At 36.0% G+C, this 22,327-nt stretch overlaps 1 protein-coding gene and 1 pseudogene across 1 annotated transcript in view; both read left to right on the top strand.

Moving 5' to 3' along the window:
• LOC145259956 (unconventional myosin-Ia-like) overlaps nt 1-22,327 on the top strand; it is a 1,146,131-nt gene that overhangs the window by 125,857 nt on the left and 997,947 nt on the right. The gene's annotated exons all lie outside the window — the stretch shown is intronic.
• Nucleotides 8,217-8,446, top strand: LOC145260099 (U2 spliceosomal RNA; annotated as a pseudogene).

Here is a 22,327-nt window from a genome sequence, read left to right as displayed (position 1 = left end):
CAGAATGCATTTCGGTTTATTCGGCAACACGTTTGCTACACAAGGCGAGCATAGATTGAATTTTATTTGTATCAAATATGATTGGGTTTCAGAAAAGATAGTGAATTTTATGAATGCTGGCATTTGTGTATGTGTGGCTGGCTGGTCAAAATGCTTCATACTGTGCGCATACACCTCTCTGCAAATGGTGCTCGTTATGCACCAAAGATCAAAGAAATATCTGCATGTGGCGATGCGCAATTGCAATGTTCATATCTCGAGTCGCTAATATGCGCGCGTAATGAAAAGATAGAAAAAAAGACAGCCTGATGCAACACGGGCGTCTATTTGCTGTGTGTGTGTGTGCCCTCTCGATTTTTTTTTTTTTTTTTTTTTTGCATTGAGGAAAGAATGGAGGGGGAAAAAATCTGAGATGTTTGAACTTGAAACCTCAAACACTTTGGCTGTTTTTTTTTCTTTTTTTTTGTTTTTTCATTTCTTCAGTTCAGTACCCCCACACCCACCCTGTGCCCTTGCCGTATCGAACATCCTTCCTGAAATTCCACACCTGCAGTGTAAAGTCAGGATAACAAAGTCGGTCATGCTATCACCTGCTTTCGGGGGAGAAGAACAGCAATGAAGATGGTGGTGATGGAGAGCGAGAACGCGGATGTAGAGGGATCCATTAATTCTGAACGTTTACTGGTAGAAATGCTATTTTCAATCAGCGTGTTTTGCGATAGTAATCTTTTGTTTCTGAATTTTTGAGATGAGGATTTATAATTTGTACTACTTAGATTATTCAGACTACGGTCTTCATTTTCGGTATTCTCACAACGTTTCGGCCGATGTAATGTCCGCTTTCAATTATCTGGTCGAACTTTACAATCTTTCTAACTTAAATCCGCATGAAATTTCAAACAGAACCCTTTATTTAATCCACGTAGGCTGCATGCCTTCGTTCCGTCATTTTGTTTATATTAACATTAATTAAATTGATTCAATAAAAAGGATATTTGACGGACCAACGTTACGGCACTTCCAAACTGATGTTTGACAGAGAAACGTTATGACACTTTCAAACTGATGTTTGACAGAGCAACGTTATGGCGCTTTCAAACTGATGTTTGACAGAGCAACGTTATAGCGCTTTCAAACTGATGTTTGACAGAGCAACGTTATGGCGCTTTCAAACTGATGTTTGACAGAGCAACGTTATAGCGCTTTCAAACTGATGTTTGACAGAGCAACGTTATGGCGCTTTCAAACTGATGTTTGACAGAGCAACGTTATGGCACTTTCAAACTGATGTTTGACAGAGCAACGTTATAGCGCTTTCAAACTGATGTTTGACAGAGCAACGTTATGGCGCGTTCAAACTGGTGTTTGACAGAGCAACGTTGCGGCACTTTCAAACTGATGTTTGACAGAGCAACGTTGCGGCACTTTCAAACTGATGTTTGACAGAGCAACGTTGCGGCACTTTCAAACTGATGTTTGACAGAGCAACGTTGCGGCACTTTCAAACTGATGTTTGACAGAGCAACGTTGCGGCACTTTCAAACTGATGGTTTACAGAGCAACGTTATGGCACTTTCAAACTGGTGTTTGACAGAGCAACGTTATGGCACTTTCAAACTGATGTCTGACAGAGCAACGTTATGGCACTTTCAAATTGGTGTTTGACAGAGCAACGTTATGGCACTTTCAAACTGATGTTTGACAGAGCAACGTTGCGGCACTTTCAAACTGATGTTTGACAGAGCAACGTTATGGCACTTTCAAACTGATGTTTGACAGAGCAACGTTATGGCACTTTCAAACTGATGTTTGACAGAGCAACGTTGCGGCACTTTCAAACTGATGTTTGACAGAGCAACGTTGCGGCACTTTCAAACTGATGTTTGACAGAGCAACGTTACGGCACTTTCAAACTGATGTTTGACAGAGCAACGTTACGGCACTTTCAAACCGATGTTTGGCAGAGTAGTTACATCAACTTCAAATTGACAATAATTCTCCAACGTTCTATTGTAAATGAGTGCTTCGCACTGAGAATCTTTTTTTTTTCAAACTTAAGCATGTCATACAGATAAATTGATGATTATGAAATTTCAAAACGAAAGATGATAGACAAAGAATAATGCTATTTCAAACTTGCACATGGCAGGCTTTTTCTGATTGAACTTCTTATGGAGAAAAAAAAAACGGACGTAAAATAATATGCACTCGGACAATCTGCAAGCTTAGTTATAAAAATGTTATTTATTTATTTTTTTTTTTTTTTAGATAGTAAACAGGGCTCGGGGAAGAGGGTGGAACCTAAAAGCGGAAGTCGTAAATAATACGATTTACGCCCAGAAGAGCGGCTTGCTCTCACAGCCCATGGACATCGACTAGAAGAGACGCAAGTAGTTGATCTTTCTACCAGCTAGCAGAAGGGGAAGGGAGCTGGTATATAGATGGCTAAAAATATATGCAAGAAGTGTTCTTCCTCCAATTCATTTCTTCTGAATTTTCTTCTCTCCTCTCTCTCTCTCTCTCTCTCTCTCTCTCTCTCTCTCTCTCTCTTACACACATATGCTTTCTATCTTTGTTCTGTCATAAATAAAACTCTTTAAAACCAAACAGGTGTCGACATGGTTCTCTATCAACCCCAAATCCAAAGGCATTGACGAAACATGGGTAACCACCGAAGATACGCGAATATATAATGCTTATGCACCTGCGATAAGCTAGTAACCGACATTTCGAAGTAAATTTTAATCTAGCATGGTTGATCGACCAAACTTGTAGACAAAGTCTCTCAGATTCGAGGATATATTTAAAAATATGCGAAGAATAAAATGGAGTCAAAGAAATCAGCCTGTCAAGTGTTGTAATTGATTACTTCAAATAAATCATTAGGATTTCTTCATTTTTCAAAATTGCTGAAAGAAAATGTGATAGATTATAATGAGGTGAATTTAAAATGACACCCACAATTAGTTACTTGTAATATAGCGGGGTGAGTTTATATAAACAGCGTGACGTCTAGTTAACTGATTCTCCTTAACGTTGTCATATATACACTGTTTCGTCTAGTATGCGTGTGAGCTCATGTATGTAATTGTGTGTTGAGGTTTCATTGAAAAAAAATCTAAGTCAGTTTTTTAATCAAATCTTTTTTTTAGTTTTAAAAGGTTAAAAAAGAATTTGCTAAAAAAAAACTGTTTTAAATCATTGCTTTTTTTTTAAATTATTTTATTTTATTCATTTGGTCCCCCCCGACAAAAGGAGGGTGGACCTGTAAATTCACCCTTGGCCGTTCGTCTATCCGCACTTTTCTCAATAACTACGCTTTTGAATTTTTTGAAATTTTGTACAAACATTAAACATAATATGAGTAAAAAAAAAGTAGCAGAACAGATTTTTCCGGGAAAACTGCGGTTGCCCCCTATGGGTGCCTTCCAGGTTAAAATGGTTAAAATTGACACTTTTGTGTTTATTTAAAAAAAATTGATGCCTTGGATTTTTATAAAACTTTCTGAAAAGTTGTAACTAATGTTATATATAGGGGTTTCATTGAGAGAGTTTTATTAAGAGAGTTTTATTAAGAAGGATGTTGTGGGAGATTGTTCGTTTTATGAGATATTCATATATATTAAAATGTTCATACTTAGACGTGTAGAAGAAGAGAAGTTCTTAAAGTGAGGAGACAGTGCTGAGACATTGTGTAGACAGTCTTCAGACAGTCTTAGTGTAGATATGAGATGTAGAGTTCACATTGTAGATATGAGATGTGTATGTCAAGACATTTTATAACACAGATATATAGACATATAATACGATTTTTACTTTACCTTTTTGGTAGAATGACAACACAAAGACGACGTTTATAAAAACACATGATGGGTTTATTTCTTCTCACGACCGGCCGTGGTTTTCTCATCAAGAATTCAAAGCTTCACATATTAAGTTTCAAAGTGACCGTCTCGCTTCTAACGTTCGAATTCCAAACTGCAGACTATCGTCTGTCGTTCTCAAACTCCCTCTGAGTTTCTCCCAGTTTCAAATCTAAAGTTTTCTATCTCTAGAACTTTCTATTTTCCATGACGTCATACACACGTGTTCTGGACATACGTGTCCAAAACTTTTCCTTTTTTACAAAAGGAATTTTAACCTATATTCTCAGTAACCTATATTTCCAATATGTTAAAAACATGTTTATTAAATTATCTTGTAGCTGCATTCTTTCAATTGAATTTTCATAACAAAATTGACAGTGCACATTCTTTTCTTGAAACTATTTTATCTCTATTCTAAACAACCGTTTGTTTTACATTCCATTTTCTAATTCTCACACGTAATCTATTTCTAAACCTAAATTACGAGGTTCGAATTTCGTCTATTGCTATTTCATTTTCATTTTAACTAAATCTCTCTATTTTTATACTTACATGCAAAGGGGACAGCCCTTATCATGTAACACTAACTGATTTCTATATAATTTTGTTGCCTATAAGTTGCGATAACTCTTGGGTGTTTTTTTTTACATAGTCATCACCACTTATCAAGGCCAAGAGGCCACTCAAGGATAAGGGTTAAAGAGTGTACAGTAGAAATTGGACAACATAGTAATCGTTAGTAATGAAAATTTGATAAATTTGATAACTTATATAGAACGGCTCATCAAGAACTTATTTCCGTTAGACTTGAAGACAACCATATTGTAGTCAGCCGGAAAGCAGGAAAACGGAAGACAATTCCACAGGCGTGCAGTTCTAAGAAAGAAGCTTTGTTCATGGAATCTACGTTTAGGTTTAGGCACAGATAAAGAGTAGGGGGAATTATTGATAGTGTTTTCAGCTAGACGAGTGTTTCTTGTGAAAGTTTGGCGAGGGGGGACCATAGATTGAAGCTCAGTCGAACACTTTCCATGAAAATAACGATACATCAGAGACAAACTCGCAACATCTCTTCTGTGAGATAGAGGTTACAAGGAAGAGAAAAGGACATCTCCTACGAGGCTACGAAGTCTATTTTGAACTCTATCAAGGCAGGACAAGTCCTTTCTAGCAGCTCCTGCCCAGATGTGGCAACAGTGCTCCATCCTTAGATGTACCTGGCTCTTATATAGATAGAGAATAGCATCAGCAGTGAGATATTTACAGGATCGATAGAAAGATCCCACCATTTTTCCAGCGGCCTTGGCAACATATTTGATGTACGTGTTCCATTTAAGATCAGGAGCAATGGTCAAGCCCAGAAGCTTGTCAAAACTTGAGGCCTCCTGAAGACGAGAGCCAATCATTTCAATTGATGCCAGATGTGGATCAGAATGTTGATGATGTAAAGAGAGAAGCTTGGTTTTAGATGCATTTAAAGTAACCAGCCACTCCTTTCCCCATTGTACTACGTGCTCAAGATCAGAGGAGAGAGAATTGGAGAGAACTTGGTCGTTTACTGTCTTAGATGTGCTACCATAGATGGTAGTGTCGTCAGCATAAATGTCTACAAATGATGTAAGGATGTGATTTGGAAGATCATTAATGTAGATCAGGAAAAGAGTTCTGATTTTGCCCCTCAACTACTCTTATGAACCTATCAGAAAGAAATCATTTAATAATTGAGAAGACATTTCCAACTATACCATAGCTGGAGATCTTGTGAAGTAAACCTTTATGCCATACCCTATCAAAGGCCTTAGATATGTCAAGAGCAATTGCCCTAGAAAGGTTGCCTCTGTCGAGAGATTAGCTAATCCTATGAGATATAACTGTAAGCACATCTGCTGTAGATCTAGCAGAACGGAAACCATATCGAGTGTCACTAAGAAGGTTATTTTTGTTGATGGTTTATTACTTCTGTATTTAACACAGATTCCAGCAACTTACTCATGACCCACAGGAGACTTATTGGCTGTACTGAGAGGGGATGAGCGATCACCTGAATTCTTAAATACAGGGCATACTGATGAAATTTTCCAGGGAGATGGGAAACTATTCTCCTTAAGACAACGTTTAAACAGTTTTGTAAGTATGGGCGCTAGTTCAGGTTGAAGTTTTTTTAGTACTATAATTGGAATACCTAGGGGTTCTTTTAAGGCTAATAAAACACTTAATTCTGGGGACTATTTTATCATATTTGTCCAAAATCTCCTGTGTATGTCTATTTAGCAGTTTTGCATGGTGCTGAACTGAAATTTAAATATGTTAAAGCCTTGGGGACCTTTGGGGCTAAATGGAAAGGTGGGCCAATGATGGACTTAGTCATTTCTTTTTTTTTTTTTTTGCATGGTGTAGAACTCAAATGTACATATGTTAAGGCCTAAAACTGCATCGTTTGTTCATTTTCACCAGGAATTGACGTCCCCTGGGACTTTGGGAACTAAATGAGGGCGCAAATACTGAATTTAGTAATTTTTTATGTCCTGTTCACTGTGTACTCACGGAGGATCATGCATGCTTCACTTGCTTTATTTCTCTGTTTTAAGAATTTTCAACTACCGTGGAATTTCCACGGATCCTGCTAGTCTCTATGAATGCGCGTATGCAGAATATACCGAAATATGTAGAAATACTCATCGCGTTTTGCATGTATAGAAAATGTTCATTGTGAGTGCGACCGCTTTTTCACAAATGCACTTACTTAACAAACATGACACACAAACTTTTACAGACAGCTTTTTTTTTAATGAACGGATAACATGTCTGCTTGTCTCAAACCAAAAGAAACACATACCTTCTCATTCGCCCAAACCCTAAAAGAACACCATAACAACGACTTATATTTTAAACGGTTTTTATTCGTTTTGTGGATTCCCCTTCTGCTTCCAACGGGGTTGCCCACACGTCTGCTTGCTGACGCGTTTCTCGCCAACTCCTCGGCTTGCTCTCTGCTCTAACTACCTATTATGTCGACAAAACTCCAATCACATGTCCAACCACACAAACTGGTGATCTCTCATGTAAGCCAAAAATTATTTCTGGTGTTACCAGATTAGGATTAATTATGTTCTGCAAAAACAACAACAAAAAAAAACAGCCCCCTCCTCTTCCCACTTTTTCTTTGCCCCTTTCTTTTTTTCTCCCTCCCCCAGTTCCCGACTGGTTTCCTAACTTAAAATGTACCAAACGTAACAACTATAACCTTTTTCTTTCTCCCATTGTAAAAATTCATTTATGTTCTAGAGGGTGGGGGGGGGGAAATACACCAAAATCCATTACAAGACAACCAAACCAAACCCTAAAAACTAGTGATTGAAGATGGAAAGAGGTTGAAGAATAAAAACCTACAAAACAACCAAACCAAACTCCATGAATGAATATTCAAAGATATAAAGAATTTGAAATATAAAACTTTTTATATTAATTTATTTATTGCGGACTATTATTCTCATCTTTATTAGTTATTGTTTCACCTAATAAACCTGAGAATAATAGTCAGCAATAAATAAATTAATATAAATAATACTCATCTTCATAATGAATTCCAATTAAAATAATATATATAAAACTTTTTTTCCAACATTACTGGATTCGGCATTAAATAACCCGAAAAGGGTCCATATGACGTAAAACAAAACAACCAAACCAAACCAAACATTATTCACTTTTAACCAAATCCCACGACCCACGACTACCCCGAAAATTCATAAATCGACTTTGTTTATTTTATTTCTGAGTTAAATTCCTGACTAAACATTCCAAGCTGTAAGCTTTCCAAAATCTATTTGTTTTATTTTTCTAATAATAATAATCGGCCAGGTTACTCGGGGTTGCGCTGGCATGCTAATATGATATGGACTTCCGGTTGGATCATTTTTATTTATTTATTTATTTATTTATTTATTTTTAAATTTTATTATTTTTTTTAAATTTTTACTTTTATATTTGATTTTTGGGATAGTATCTATTTTATTATCATGACAACAGAATAGAGGCTACAATATCATTCTCATAAACTAAAATGAGGTAATGCTTGGGAGGATAGTCTCATGACAACAGAACAGATACTACACTGCTAACCCACCCACGCAACTGAGCATTGAAACATAGTACATTAGTCAGAAATAGTATAGTTACTTGAATCGCGCATTATAGTATAGTTTCGCCTTCAGTCAGATGGCAAATCACCATTAAATTTATATTTTGATACTGTTGACAAATCTATGAATTCACAATCACTCCCCTCCCATCCCATCTTGCTATTAGTAAAATAACAACTTTTATTCGATTAATAGATTCGCTTACAATATGGCTTCTTGGCCTTTTGGTCAAGATCAAGGTGTGGTATCTGTCCTTCAGATGCTGCACTTCCATTTCTTGTTCTCTTTCGGTGGAGGATCAGTCCTTCACGACTGAGACAATTTTTTTTTTATTTTTGTACCTTTTCTCCACGTTAAAAAACGACCCTGGTGTCTAACTCTGTCCCGTGGGGAGGCATAGTAAATAGGTACAATATGGCTTCTGTTTTGAGAATTAAATGCTAAAAAGGGTTGATATGCCACTAAATAGAAGAAACTGAAAACGTTCCAATTAATGCGTATCTCAAAAGAAGCTTACCTTTCCCCCTCTTTTCCATCTTTATGAAACGGATTCCGCCCTCTAACCTATTTAATAATAACTCTAGCTGTCAATGTGTCACTTTCAAATGATTGGGTGACAATAATCACACGATGATGGCGTCTCTGTAGTGTCTCCAAACTGTCAATATCTCGCGACCTTGATACTTTTGAATCATAAACAATGCCGATGTGTGAATGTTACTAGAGTTGCCTCTAAAAGCTTCAGGATCGACTTTGATGTTGATAATGGCTTCATGTCACGCAGTGACAGCCTTTCACTCTATTTACATCCCCTAGCGAAAATTCTCAAATGAACGTGGCGATACAGAGTTCTAACCGTATCAGATCCATTATGCTCAATTTTTTTTATGGAAATTGCTCTCGACAAGACATGAAACCACTTGATGTAAGAAGCTAAAAGTTTTTGTATTTTTTTAAATACTAGTTCCAAACTAGTTCTTGAACTTCAGGACAAGATCAAAGTGTAGTATCTGTTCCGGCAGATGCTGCACTTAAGATAATTTGTACCAGTCAATGGAGGGGAAACCCTCTATACTGGGACAATTATTATTTTTGGTAACCAGAGTGCCCCCTTTTTGCCTACTTTTAGGGGAGCTGGTTTTTACCTCACATTAAAAACGGCCTTGTGCCTAATTTGCTCAGTGGGGGAGCAAATAAACACCATCTGTTCTTCAGATGCTGCACTTCAATTTCTTGTTCTGTCAGTGGAGGAGAAATCCTTCACGACTGAGACAATTTTTTTTTTTTTCCTTTTCTCCACATTAAAAAACGACCCTGGTGTCTAACTCTGTCCCGTGGGGAGGCATTGTAAATAGGAATAAGTATTAGCTGAAAAAAAAAATTGATTCTGAAAGTAGTAATTCTTTCCCCTTTGTCAGAAACATCGCTCATGGAATGTGAGGACTAAAGGACAAAATAAGAGAAGCAAGAGTTACAAGGCTATAAACTCAAGATACACTTTCTATTCTCCATAAATTATGAACAAGGATAAGAATCCTCATTCTGTTCAGTCTTGAGAGACAATGGATAGTCCATGTAAGGGTGGCTGCATATGTAATTGTGAAGCAAGGGTTGCACAATGCTAACCATACCTCTCCTGAATCAGCACTGCCTGAATCAAGTGACAAAAAGAAATTCAGGAGGACTAGAAAGAATGCAGAGATAAACGAAGAGCACATACAGCACCTGGTATTTCCAAATGGTCACCCATTTTAGTACTGACCAGGTTCAGCATAGCTTTACTTCAATGATCTAACGAGAACCAGTGTGTCAATTTGATTATGCTAACCTTTTGAATTAACAAAAATGAATATTCGGATACACAAAAGCCGAAAGGCCTGATATATAAAGTCAACAATAGGTTTTTTGATATGACAGGGGGGCATTTGAAATGAATGTTTCTGTTTAGAGCACAATTTAACCATGGTACTTGACTTTTGCATTTTAAACTTTAATTCAAGTTTATAAAATCAACAGTAGATTCTCTACAATGTAATGTATTGTGGATTAAGTCATTGTAGGAAGAGATGTGAAGCTTCCTCCCGGTGCACTGCGGTGGGTCCCCAACTAAAGCAGGCAATCAATCAATTTGATTGAAAATGGGCGATTTCACCAATTTCGATGATGATAAAAATATGGGAGTGTGAAACGTTCGTTGATCATCATTCAATCTCGGGCAACGCTGGGTTTCCTTACTAGCCCTTATTATTTGGATTAGGTGAACGTGTTGGGATATGGCATCATGGGCAGGAAATCTGCAATAAGACATGGTGAATAAGAGAGAAACATCTACCTTTTTTTTTTTCTTTAAATATTTTGCTTATTTCGACTATTCTCATATTAAGTGTTATTTTCACAACGTTTCGGTTGATTTTATCTCCAACCTTCTTCATGTACATCTTATTGAACTCGGGTAACCTGCATGGATTTTTTTCTTTTTTCTTTTTATTTTTTTTATTTATTTTTTTTTTTTTTACATGGAAGTTGCCACTTCTCGATTGGCCTTTGGGCCTTGATGATAGGGGTTAATAAGTTTAATGAGTTTACTGGAATAACAGCATATTAATAGTTAGAGGTGGAAATGGGGTTGAAATTGATTATTTAGGAGGAGAGCAGTTCAAGAACTTGTTTACATTGGACTTGAAGACGACCATATCGTAGTCAACTGGGAAGCAAGCCAACAGAACAGTTCCACAGGTGGGCATTTCTAGGAAAGAAGCTTTGTTCATGGAATTTGCGTTTAGAGGCACAGATAGATTGGGCAAAAATATTGATAGTCGTTATAGCTAAACGAGTGTTTTTGTGAAAGTTTTGCAAGGTACAGACCATAGATTGAAGCTCAGACGAGCACTTGCCATGGCTCGTCAATTTAATAATGAAAAATATGCAAGGAATGAACCAGGTTTCACTAATTATGGAGACGGCTTATCTCCAAGTATGTGTTTATATTGGATTTGGAGATGGTCATATTATAGTTTTCAGGCAATCGGTTTCATGGCAATGTGTTCCAAATATGAATAACTCTTGGAAAGAAACTCTGTTCATGGAAATATAATTATTGGTTCCCTTCAAGGGAATTAACTCTGCCGGTAAGAATTGTTTCTATCAAAGCTCTAATGGTAAATTCTCTCCCTTTTCCTGAAACTGTACACTCTCAAGGAATATGTATTGTACTAATAAAATGTGGTGTTTATTCTTATTCAGGCAGCTGACATATTGGCTGCATCGATCAAGAGATTGGATTATTAGTCAGAAATGACAGAGGCCTGAAAGGAAATCCTCTTTGATCTTAGGTGCACTGAGAAATCAGAGATTGGAGCTCAGTCAAGCATCTTCCATTAGCCAATCAAAATGCTACTCTCGTGTGAAGACACAGGGGGCCCAAAAATTTGTCATTCATCATTTTTATCTTATGACTAATCCCCAAAACATATTATTTCAAATAATATGTAAATTCAAACAAGCTTCAGGCCATGTCCCATTGATGCAATGTTGCATTTCTGTGTCTATAAGTAGTTTTACAGAATGTGCTCTGATATAAATACCCTAACCCTAACCCCCAGCTTAGCCAATAAGCAGCAAAATCCCAGCCTTTCACTATAGAAATCCTTAGATGCCAAAAAGTTTTCTACGCTGGTAATTTCTTTCCTCAAACTGCTAGATTTTGGAATTTCCTTCCTCTTTCCTGCTTTATTGACTGTACAAATGTGCAATAATTTAAATATTATGTAAATGTCAACAGTAAACGAAATCACACGACACCAGGTTAAATTCGGTCGCCATCTTGTTTTTATTTAGCTTCTTTCAAATAATGCTGACATTTTGCAGTTTGGAAGAAAATTACAACGGGAAATGTTCTATTATTTAGACACCGTGAAAAAATTCACATAGCTATTAACTTTTAATTCCTCTAAATGATTAAAAATAAAAAAAATTACGAAAAAATCTCGAAGGCTTAAAATTGTTTACCGTTTTTAGTTCGTCTTAGAGACAATGTTCTCTTTTTTTCTGCATTTCAACCATTTATGCAGTCGAAGATGAATCGTAAGAGAAGAAAAAAAAGTTAAAATTTTTCTGCATTTCGAAACTTAAAGAATTTTTTTTTATTTTAAATCGCATAAAATCGGTCATTAAAAAATAATTGTAAATAATAACTGTGAATTCTTCCGTTCCTTGCAGCAAAGACTTTCTAAATTATTCCACAACAGTCGAAGCGAATATTTACTAAAATATGTGATAATTCGTTTTTTTTTTTGTTTTTTTTTTTTTTGTTTTTTTTTCGTTTTACTGCTTTCGAGTGGTTTAAGTTATACTTCAAATTACATTGGATCTTCTTCAGAATTTTAAATTCTAGCCGTATCTAAAGGGTATTGTGTTTGTATAGATATATAAGTTCCCTAGATACATTAATCTCAGTGAAAGTTTTTTTTCTCGTCTGTGCAACACAATATCGCGGGGCTGCTTTCCAGCTGTCTACAACGTGATTGTTTTGAAGTTTCCTTAAATGATCAAATTCTGCCCAATCACCACCATTTTACCAATCATCACGGTGTCATCTCACTGTCCACCCAACATTCATTAACCCTCACCTCGAGTGGTATTTGTGCCTTGATAAATGGTGATACCTTAGTAAAAAGAACAAAAATATCGTCCAATGGGCCCTAAATATTGATGGTTCCCGTAGATCTTCAAACTAGTTGGCCTCAACAGAGGAAATGGCAAACAGTATAATCCCCTTACGTTGGTTTTCTTTGCAAATAGCAAACCTCTAATATGGCAGGTGGCTTGTGTAGCACTTTTGCGTCGTGATCAGCAAGGAAATCAGTGGCAACCCCTAGATATGCAGCAGCGTCAACAGAAGGGCACAATCAAAATACGCCGGTCTTTTTGATAGATTTGTATTTCAAATAGTCACCATAAAGACGAGTGACATTTTCTTAACAGCCTTAGCCTATTAATGACGTCACACCGGGGACTATCATTAATTCACGAGCCTCTCTCCATTGACACTATTCAAGAAAATGTCTTGAGCCTGTTATCAGGCTGCCAAGCCTGTAGGAAACTTCTTGATGTTCCAAATATAACCGTTTGAAATTTAGTGGCTAAACAAAGGTTTTCATAAACTCTAAAATTTAACTCCTATTTTGTCCAATGTTTAATTATTTATTAGAATCGCATATAAAAAATGATTTTAAAAAAAATTGATTTTTCAGATCACTGTTCTCATCTTGAGTGTTTTGTTTTTGTTTTTTGTTTTTTTTTCATAACTTTTCGGTTGATGTAATCTATCTTCTTTATATGTATCTTGTCACACTCGTGGTGGTGGTGGGCTTTCTGTGGGAATCTCCCTGTCGGGCTCTGTGAGGGATCTTTCTGTCAGACTCGTGGGCAGGGGCTGGAATTTTTCTGTCGGACTCGCAGGCGGTGGCTGGAATTTTTCTGTCGGACTGGCGGGCGGAGGGCTGGAATTTTTCTGTCGGACTCAGTGGGGAAATCTTTGTCAGACTCGCGGAAATCTTTCTGTTAAAATCTAGAAGCTGCATGGAATTTCGAATGGAAATCTTTATTTAATTGACGATGCTAGCATACTCTCATTTCGTCAACCATGACTGGTTAGAAGTCCTAGCTAATTTGCAATTATATTTTTAAGTGTAACCCACACTGAGTATTGAACCTTCAACCTTCAGAAGAGTGTAACTTACAACTGGATTTTGTAAAGTACTTTATCTAATACGTTATGGGTATTTGCCGAGCGCTCGACAAGTTATTTTTTATTTATTTATTTATTTTTACACAGGCATCACCACATTATCAAGGCTAAGAGGCCACTCGAGGATAAGCGTTAAAGAGTGTACAGTAGAAATTGGACAACATAGTAATCATTAGTAATGGAAATTCGGTAAATTTGTTAACTTATATGGAACGTCTCATCAAGAACTTATTTACGTTAGACTTGAAGACAACCATATTGTAGTCAGCAGGAAAACGGAAGATAATTCCACAGGTGTGCAGTTTTAAGAAAGAAGCTTTGTTTATGGAATCTACGTTTAGGTTTAGGCACAGATAAAGAGTGGGGGGAATTATTGGTAGTGGTTTCAGCTAGACGAGTGTTTCTTGTGAAAGTTTGGCGAGGTGTTACATTGTCGTATCATAAAATGAGCGTTGTGTGCGTGATCATCAAGTGGTCTTTCTATTACACATGTTCATATTCTGTTAAGTGTGAATATGTGTGTGACATGTCATACATTTTCATACCTTCTGCCATTTTGTTGGTCAATTTGGAACATCTCGTCTGGGAGGGAGACTTGATACCTGTTTTTGGGGACGAAGATTTATTTCACTCCAAGACAAGAAATTGGTTCTATAGTTTTTTATTCACCTTCCAGTTTGATCGCAGAAGATTGGAAAGTGAATTTGGCCTGTGTTATTTCTTTTTCTAGGTCTTATTTCTACCACGTCAGCGTTCGTCCCTCCCCCAAGCAAAGGGAAGGAGACAACGGCGAAGCTGTCCGCCCTCGTCCAAGTCGCCACCAAATCTCCTCGATTCAGCTAACCTGATCACATGACTCACACGCAATCAAATCAGCTGATCTTTACTTCCGGCCAACGATCTACACTATAATTCACACACACTCTCTCTCTCTCTCTCTCTCTATATATATATATATATATATATATATATATATATATATATATATCCATTCTCTAACAGAGGGAGGACCATAGACTGAAGCTCAGTCGAACACTTTCCATGAAAATAACGATACATCAGAGACAAACTCGCAACATCTCTTCTGTGAGCTAGAGGTTATATCTGAAGGATGTCGGCTTACATTGACCGAAACGTGTAAAAATAAAAAAAATAAATAAAATAACGCTCAAGATGAGAACAGTAATCCAAAGAATCCAAGTAATAGAAATAAACAATCCGCATCTAAAAAATTTTCAGAAACATATTAATATCTATATTCCGTCTTATCCATCAATATCTTGAATGTTCGTGTCTTTAGTTAAAGAAGCCGGTGTCGTTTCAAGGAAAGTTACCTTTCCCGTCTTTTTTTACAACGTGGTCACCACTTAACAAGGCCCGCAAGCCACTCATGGATAAGGGTTATTGTAAGTACAGTACGTTAGTGTGGATATTTTAGAGTGTATACTTAAAGGGGCGGTTCATCAGGAATTTGTTTACGTTGGACTTGAAGACATCCAAGTCTTATTTGAGAGCTTTCATTTATCTACTATTATATTAAAGCAGAGTTAATCAACGTTTGTTTCCCTAAAGCTTCTTCCGTATGCGTTTTAATTGCATAAAATATGTGCAAATTTATTCATCAGTTTGGGGATTGAGTTATGTTTGAAAAAGTTTCTATTTTGATTGTTTTGATAACTGTAATTTGTAATTAACTCATGAAGTAGTTTATCTGTTACTGTTTATCATTTTCTTCCTCTCTCACTGTTGTTCATACCCACCCACCCACTCCGCTCTTATTCTATACAATATTTCTCTATCTATCTATTTATCTATCTATTAATTACCGAATTTTGTTGAAAAAAAAGGACACAATAAAGTATTGGAGTATTTAATTATAAACTAGAAACGATGTCACCACAGTATAAATGGCTAATTGATTAACTACACTAACTGGAAATCTGGGTATGTCAAGTTCAAACGCAGTTAATGATAACGTTAATTTAATTATCTCTTCGGATAAATTAGGTAATTACTCGGTTAGTAGTAACAAGTAGAATCCCGAGGTTTGCAACGTGATCAAAAAGAACAAAAATAACTCCATTATTGTTCTGGGTTGCAGTTTAGTTTCTCTTGATTTATTTGGTTTATTTTTTACGGCAACTACATCTATCTGAACATATTTTCGGCCAAAGCCTAAGAAGGAAACATTGGTTTCTCTTAATATAGAACGGTCAAAACGCAGGATCTCTTGCTACTGTTTTTCACGTCACTTCCTGCCATGACACAACTTTATGTACACGTTAGCCTACACTCTAATTTCACCTAGAATAGAAAAATTCCTATTTCTTGCTGAATCTACATTATATAGAGACATTCCATTTTGGCATTAATTTTACACGCACTATCAATTGTACCATATAACAGTTACTTTTCAACCAAAAAATAGGATCTGTCGCAACTATTTTCCACGTCATTTCCTGTAACGTGACGGCTATTCTCGAACCGTGTTCGTTACACTTCAAGCCTCTCTCGGATCCCTTCCTTTTGCCATCCGGATCGCAAAGGAACAAACAAACAAAAGTAAATAAGTAAATCCAACTTGCTTTTTTTTCTGTTTCAGCAAAAGGCATCTATTTCCGTTACTTTCCGAATAACGCCTGTTTCTTGTTTTTGATTGCTTCCTTTCTTTTTAGTTTTTTTTGCTATTCATTTCATCTGCTATGAGATTAAGAAAACCCTGCCGTTTCGACCCTGGCTTAAAAGTCTCTTGGTACAAAAGGGGCGCACGTCCATCTTACTTGGTCCACTTTCCTTCTCTCCTAAACCACATGCCGGCCATTTCTTGTCCATCTTTCTTGACGTGGACTTCGCTTTTTTCCCCGACCACGTGGAGTATATTTTTTTCTTTTTTATATCATAATTTGCATATGTGCTTTAACAGCTGCTGCTAATATTTTCGCAAGCCAGCTATCCTACAGCTCATGCTGATATTTTCATACGTGCTTTGTTACATTCCTACCATTACGTAACTTCTTGTACACATCAGTCTACACTTCACCAATTCTTTTTCTTGCTAAATCTACTTTACATAGAAACATTCCGTTTTTTTTATTTTACATCAATTTTACTTTAGTCTTATTATATTACAACCACTTTATTTTTGCTCAGTGATTTTTTTTGTTGTTTCCGGACAACGAATAAAACTGATATTTGCTGTTGTAAAAAAAAAAATGCCATTTTTAATTTAATTCGAACAAAGTTTGATTAAAATTAATTAGAGGACAAATCAAGAAATTATGAGAATTGTTAATAGAATATTTTATTAATGAGATTGCGACAATTGTTTTGTTCATCTCCGAATTATATTATGTCCTTGTCTCTGCAGAAGAGGCTTTGTCTGCCAGTCAATTGGCATGTCTTCAGTTTGTAATCGGATTTTCATCACTAAAAATATAGATTGGATCGACACCTGGTTTTAAATGCGGACAAACATCTCTATTAGTGGTATCAAAATGGCGTTCTTTTTCGTTTTTTTTTTTCAACAAATTTTGAAAATAAAGATGGAAGTTGTACATAACAAACGTCATATTTCGTTATGGTTTACTTCTTGTTAAAGCACAATGTTGCTTTTACCATATTTTCTCTTCGTTTTTTATCATATCTTTTCTCTTTTTTATTTATCAATTTTTGTACCATTCCTTGTTAAGACTGCGGCATTATATTTCCGGTCGATAATTCGTTGGCTAGCTAGTTATATATATATATATATATATATATATATATATATATATATACATATATATATATATAATGAGTGGAACGGTAAAATTGTCGCACTAGAAAAGACATGATTCCATTTCTGTTTGGTGAAAACGGCTTTTGTTTTTCTTGCAGAGCATCTACTAGTTGGCTAATTTTGTACAAATCCCAAGAGTGATAGGAGCCTTCTATCATGTTTGAAAGTGACACAATGTTTTACAAGCGAGATCTATGCTTTCTACCGATCTATGCTTTCTACCGATCCCAGTTATGAGAACAGGACCATTGCCAGCACCCTCAAAATGCAAATTCGGATCATAGAAATATGCCCAGGGTGATTAAAAGAAAGTTTCCGGCCACGGTTACAGTCTTTGGCATTGTTTCAAATAAGGGCCACATCATGCCACCTCATATTTTCGAAGTCGGCTTGAAAGACAGCACCAAAGTGTACCTGGATGTGCTGAAGAGTGTGGTGATCCTCTAGTGCAATCAGGTGGATTCAGGACCTAGGCTTGGATTCAGGACCGCTACGACTTTGTACCCTTCCCTCACTGGCTCCCCTCCTTCCTCGACCTGAACCCGTTAAACTACTTCGTTTGGTCATATATCGAGTACATCACCACTATGATCTTCAACAACACTAAAGCCAGCCTGATCACCGCCATCCGCCGAGTACTTTTCGGTCTCCCGCTTGTGGAAAAGGCGGCGATTCATTTTGTTCGAGTGTGATTAAAACTTTGAGAGAGGAGGGTATAGTTTGTGCATACAAACAGTCGAGATTAGGAGGAAGATGTGACAAAGAAAGAGAATCGGGAGTGTGAGGAGGAAAGAGAAGGAAAATACGATCCAGTCTGGTGAAGCTGTCACAACGGGGAGATTCTGATTGAATTCTAGCTTTTGGACTAAGCGTTTACTTTAATCTAAAGTAATATTATAGTCTCTTCAGTGCCGTTTTTAATTGCAGACGTTTTATCTAATTTTGCGTTATCTCCTTTTTTTCATTTTATTTCTCGTTTTTTTTTCTATTTACTAGCAGTTCAGGCCGGCTTTGCTCGGCCCTATATACTGTTCATAACTTGCCCTACGTAGAACACATAAATCATCTAGTTAAAGTACTCAGTTATTGCTTGAAATCAATTATGTGTCTGGTTCCATTATATAATGCTGTTTTACGATAATACTTCTCGTAGGTATATATGAACATTCCATTTATAAGCATGTTAGCTACATAGATTATTTTAGTTAATCGTTTTGTGGTATTTTATTAGTAAGTATGCAAAATGCACTCACCTTTATCCAGCTAGTTGTGCATTGTGTTTTCATTCGTTTATTTTAGTATTAATCGGTATAGGTATACAATTTTCTATGGCTGATACTTTCGGATGAAATGATAAATATTCAATGATTTTTAACTACAAGTAAAACTCAAATCTATACATGCACCTCACAAGTTTATTTTAGATTTTAGAAAATATGTGCATTTATTATACTGATATTGATAGTAATCTGAAAATTTAAAAAAATATAAAGCAAACAACTGTATAAGTAAATATTTAGAGATTTTAAAAGAATCGGTAAGCGTATCGGAATTTAGGAAAGATACTGGATTCGTTCCATCACTAATATAGTATATATATATTATAGTATAGTATATGTATAGTATTATATAAAAAGAATTTTTTGCGAGTTCGTTTATGAAGTCCAAAACGGCTGGGCCGATTTTTATAAAATTTTACATAAATGTATTTTATGTACCTGGCAATGTTCTTAAATAGATTTTGTATTGGAATGTCTTCGGTATGTATTGATAATCGATAATCGGAAAAAAAATTTGAAAGAAGTATCAGACGATTTTGACCAAAGTTAACATCTTATACAGCCTAACCTCATAAGTGCATTGGAGAAGTTTTGTTACCACACAAGCAGACAGGCCAGGCATATAAAATCAACAGTAGGTTCTTTGATATGACAGAGAGAGCATTCAAAATTAATGTTTCTGTTTAGAGTACAACTGAACCATGATAGTTAACTTTTTCATTTTAAACTTTAATTCAAGGCATTATATATGAAAATAATCTTTATAAAATCAACAGTAGGTTGTCTACAATGCGATAGTGTGGACTAAATAATTGCAGAGAGGCATGTAAAGCTTCCTCCCAGTGCACCATGATGAGTCCCCAACTAGAGCAGGCAATCAATCGATTTGATTGAAAAATGGTCGATTTCACGAATTTCGATGACAATAAAAATATGGGAGTGTGAAACATTATTGATCATCATTCGATTATGGGCAACGTTTGGTTTTCACGATAATGTGTGTGTGTGTGTGTGTGTGTGTATATATATATATATATATAATAACTTATATATACATGAGCTCTGTCACAACAACTAAGTTGCTCAAAAATCTGCACAGATGATTTGTTTATAGTGGTGAAGTGCTTTGTACAACTGATAATCTTCGCCGGTGCAATGACTTCCACAAGACAGAGCAGACAGTAGGCCTCAGGTTTTACATTAGAGTTTTTCTTTCTCCTAGATGCATGTCTGGTCCTGGATATGACCTTAAACTATATCCAGTGGTGAGGCCCCAGCTTGCAGGCTTTGGGGAGTGTGGAGTCACCCTTTAATTGCCATTGCTCCCAGGTCCACTCTGACCCGGAGTGGTAGTACATGTTAGGGTCCCAACTATGGGTTACATAGAAACGGACTTGAAAACAACAAATATATTCTATTAAAAAATTGTTTTTCAAAATCTTTGGATTCGGCATTAAATAACCTGAAAAGGGTTGATATGCCGTAAAACAAAAACAACCAACCAACCAACCTAGATGCATGTAAACGAAGTTGGGGGGGGGGCGTTCATCTATCTCAGTAAAATTCAATGCACCTCCAGATACCAACCTAGAAATTTCTGCATCTCATTACGGTATATATGTTGCCCAGCCTCCCCAAAATGGTTACCCATCTGGTACTGGCCAGGCTCATCGTTGCTTAACTTCAGTGATGTTGCAATAATCGGTGTGTTAACGTACTTTTGTGTGTGTGTGTGTGTGAAATTAACAGGGGGACCCAAACTTGCTTGGAATTTAATAAGGATCAACGAACGTTTCACCTTTCCATATTTTATTGTCAGTGAAATCGGTGAAAATCGATTGATTGCTATCTCTATTTCGCGGTGCACCAAGAGGAAGCTTCACTTTCCTCCCCACACTGATTTAGTCCATAATACATTGCACTGTAGAAAAGCTACCGTCGATTTTAAAACATCATTTTTATGTATGATGGCTTGAATTAAAGTTTAAAATGCAAAAGTCATCATATTGGTTCAATTGTGCTCTAAACAGAAACCTTCATTTCGAACGCGACCCTGTTATACAAAAGAATCTACTGTTGATTTTCTACACCAGGCACATTCTCAAATGCACTTGAGATGTTAAACAGTGTAAAAGTGGCATCTTTGGTCAAAATCGGATTGTTCCATCTTTTAATGTTTTTTTTTTTTTCGACTATTGATTTTCAATAATCATCGGAGGCATTCCAGTACAAAACCTATATAAGAACCCTCTCAGATATAAGGTACATGTGTGTGAAATAAAATAAAGTCGGCCCAGCCATTTTGGCGTCCATAAGGAACAAACTCACAGACACACGGTCCTGGATATGACCTTAAACTATATCCAGTGGTGAGGCCCCAGCTTGCAGGCTTTGGGGAGTGTGGAGCCACCCTTTAATTACCATTGCTCCCAGGTCCACTCTGACCCGGAATGATAGTACCTGTTACGGTCCCAACTATGGGTTGAATAGAAACCGACTTGAAAACAACAAATATATTCTATTAAAAAAATTTTTCTTCAAAATCTTTGGATTCGGCATTAAATAACCTGAAAAGGGTTGATATGCCGTAAAACAAAACCAACCAACCAACTAACCAACCACAGAGAAAGTTCCTTTTATATAATAGTAAAGATAGAGATATCGCAATGTATTATTTAAATCTTTATGGAATCCTTGAAACAATTGTTTTTTTTTTTAGAATTTTGTATGGAAGATTGAAGCACAAAATTGTGAGTCATTATAATCTTTCCACTTTTCCCCTCAAAATGAATTCATCACAAGTTTTTTTTTTTTTTTTTTTTTTACAATTTAATCTTGTAATTGTATTTATTTTGTTTTAAACTATCTCTGGCATACATTTGCCTTTTCTTTTCTTTTTTTTCTTCATTTTTTTTTTTTTTTTTTACAATTCAATCTTGTAATTGTATTTATTTTGTTTTAAACTATATCTGGCATACATTTGCCTTTTTTTTTCTTCTTCATTTTAAAGCTGCGTATAGGTAATGGGTTGGGAATGAAATTTTATGAATAATCCATGAATTCCTAAATCTTTCTGAAGATTTCCACATTTTTTTGTCTTCTTTTTAATTTTGTTTTGTATTTTTTCATCTTTTTTTTTAAATATTGAAAAACTGCATACGTCTTGCATTTATCACATGTGCATCTCTAATAGACATGAACAATGTCATAATTTGAAAAAAAAATTTTTTTTTAAATATAAAAACTGAAAAACTACCTCAGTATACGAATTGAAATATAATCTATATTACATTTGTCTTTGTCTGTCTGTTCCACCTTTTCTCACAAAATACTGAGTCGACCTGGCTGAAATGTTGTATAAACCTTTTTTCGGTGCAGCTAACTAAGAATTATGGTATCCGTCTGATGCACAGTTAAGGATTAATAGGGATTAGTTACTATAATATCATTTTCTTCAAAAATTTTCTCGGGAATTACTGGAACGATTAGTCTGAAATTTTGTATGGACCTCT

The sequence above is a fragment of the Euprymna scolopes genome, chromosome 35, assembly GCF_053919585.1.
Source record: "Euprymna scolopes isolate OS-2025 chromosome 35, ASM5391958v1, whole genome shotgun sequence".
NCBI classification, from domain to species: Eukaryota; Metazoa; Mollusca; class Cephalopoda; order Sepiida; family Sepiolidae; genus Euprymna; species Euprymna scolopes.
Note: the sequence above shows the minus strand (reverse complement) of the source record. Positions and strands in the feature narration are given on the sequence as shown.